Here is a 2,760-nt window from a genome sequence, read left to right on the forward strand (position 1 = left end):
ATGAATTGAGAAAAAGGGTGAAAAAATGGCAAAGTGTCAAGGGAGAAATTCAGAAACTCAGGCCGAGCTGCCTGGAGCCCAGGGGCGGTTCTAAAGTGTGTGGAGAGCCGCTGTGTCCCTGGATGAATTGAGAAAAAGGGTGAAAAAATGGCAAAGTGTCAGGGGAGAAATTCAGAAACCCAGGCCGAGCTGCCTGGAGCCTCAAAGCGGATAGAAATAGCGTGGAGAGCCGCTGTTAAGCCAGACGCCCTCTGGCGGACACAGGCAGGAGTTGCAGTAAATGCATTGAAGTCAATGGGCGAGAGTAACCCATGCCTTGCGTCCTGGAGCCCAGGGGCGGTTCTAAAGTGTGTGGAGAGCCGCTGTTGCCCTGGATGAAATGAGAAAAAGGGTGGAAAAATGGCAAAGTGTCAAGGGAGAAATTCAGAAACTCAGGCCGAGCTGCCTGGAGCCCAGGGGCGGTTCTAAAGCATGTGAGAGCCGCTGTTGCCCTGGATGAAATGAGAAAAAAGGTGAAAAAATGGCAAAGTGTCAAGGGAGAAATTCAGAAACCCATGCCTAGGGTCCTGGAGCCCAGGGGCGGCTGTAAAGTCTGTGGAGAGCCGCTGTGTCCCTGGATGAAATGAGAAAAAAGGTGAAAAAATGGCAAAGTGTCAAGGGAGCTAGGCAGAAACCCATGCCTAGGGTCCTGGAGCCCAGGGGCCGCTCTAAAGTCTGTGAGAGCCGCTGTTGCCCTGGATGAAATGAGAAAAAAGGTGAAAAAATGGCAAAGTGTCAAGGGAGCTAGGCAGAAACCCATGCCTAGGGTCCTGGAGCCCAGGGGCCGCGGGAAAGTCTGTGGAGAGCCGCTGTGTCCCTGGATGAAATGAGAAAAAAGGTGAAAAAGTAACAAAGTGTCAAGGGAGAAATTCAGAAACTCAGGCCGAGCTGCCTGGAGCCCAGGGGCGGATGCAAAGTCTGTGGAGAGCCGCTGTGTCCCTGGATGAAATGAGAAAAAAGGTGAAAAAATGGCAAAGTGTCAAGGGAGCTAGGCAGAAACCCATGCCTACGGTCCTGGAGCCCAGGGGCCGCGGGAAAGTCTGTGGAGAGCCGCTGTGTCCCTGGATGAAATGAGAAAAAGGGTGAAAAAATGGCAAAGTGTCAAGGGAAAAATTCAGAAACCCGTGCCTAGGGTCCTGGAGCCCAGGGGCGGCTGTAAAGTCTGTGGAGAGCCGCTGTGTCCCTGGATGAAATGAGAAAAAGGGTGGAAAAATGGCAAAGTGTCAAGGGAGCTAGGCAGAAACCCATGCCTAGGGTCCTGGAGCCCAGGGGCGGTTCTAAAGCCTGTGAGAGCCGCTGTTGCCCTGGATGAAATGAGAAAAAAGGTGAAAAAATGGCAAAGTGTCAAGGGAGCTAGGCAGAAACCCATGCCTAGGGTCCTGGAGCCCAGGGGCGGTTCTAAAGTCTGTGAGAGCCGCTGTTGCCCTGGATGAAATGAGAAAAAAGGTGAAAAAATGGCAAAGTGTCAAGGGAGCTAGGCAGAAACCCATGCCTAGGGTCCTGGAGCCCAGGGGCCGCGGGAAAGTCTGTGGAGAGCCGCTGTGTCCCTGGATGAAATGAGGAAAAAGGTGAAAAAATGGCAAAGTGTCAAGGGAGAAATTCAGAAACCCATGCCTTGCGTCCTGGAGCCCAGGGGCGGTTCTAAAGTCTGTGAGAGCCGCTGTGTCCCTGGATGAAATGAGAAAAAGGGTGAAAAAATGGCAAAGTGTCAAGGGAGCTAGGCAGAAACCCATGCCTAGGGTCCTGGAGCCCAGGGGCCGCGGGAAAGTCTGTGGAGAGCCGCTGTGTCCCTGGATGAAATGAGAAAAAAGGTGAAAAAGTAACAAAGTGTCAAGGGAGAAATTCAGAAACCCAGGCCGAGCTGCCTGGAGCCCAGGGGCGGCTGCAAAGTCTGTGGAGAGCCGCTGTGTCCCTGGATGAAATGAGAAAAAGGGTGGAAAAATGGCAAAGTGTCAAGGGAGAAATTCAGAAACCCAGGCCGAGCTGCCTGGAGCCCAGGGGCGGCTGCAAAGTCTGTGGAGAGCCGCTGTGTCCCTGGATGAAATGAGAAAAAAGGTGAAAAAATGGCAAAGTGTCAAGGGAGAAATTCAGAAACCCAGGCCGAGCTGCCTGGAGCCCAGGGGCGGCTGCAAAGTCTGTGGAGAGCCGCTGTGTCCCTGGATGAAATGAGAAAAAGGGTGGAAAAATGGCAAAGTGTCAAGGGAGAAATTCAGAAACTCAGGCCGAGCTGCCTGGAGCCCAGGGGCGGCTGCAAAGTCTGTGGAGAGCCGCTGTGTCCCTGGATGAAATGAGAAAAAAGGTGAAAAAATGGCAAAGTGTCAAGGGAGAAATTCAGAAACCCATGCCTAGGGTCCTGGAGCCCAGGGGCCGCGGGAAAGTCTGTGGAGAGCCGCTGTGTCCCTGGATGAAATGAGAAAAAAGGTGAAAAAATGGCAAAGTGTCAAGGGAGAAATTCAGAAACCCATGCCTAGGGTCCTGGAGCCCAGGGGCCGCGGGAAAGTCTGTGGAGAGCCGCTGTGTCCCTGGATGAAATGAGAAAAAAGGTGAAAAAATGGCAAAGTGTCAAGGGAGCTAGGCAGAAACCCATGCCTAGGGTCCTGGAGACCAGGGGCCGCGGGAAAGTCTGTGGAGAGCCGCTGTGTCCCTGGATGAAATGAGAAAAAAGGTGAAAAAATGGCAAAGTGTCAAGGGAGCTAGGCAGAAACCCATGCCTAGGGTCCT

The sequence above is a fragment of the Dunckerocampus dactyliophorus genome, unplaced genomic scaffold (genome assembly GCF_027744805.1).
Source record: "Dunckerocampus dactyliophorus isolate RoL2022-P2 unplaced genomic scaffold, RoL_Ddac_1.1 HiC_scaffold_75, whole genome shotgun sequence".
NCBI lineage: Eukaryota > Metazoa > Chordata > Actinopteri > Syngnathiformes > Syngnathidae > Dunckerocampus > Dunckerocampus dactyliophorus.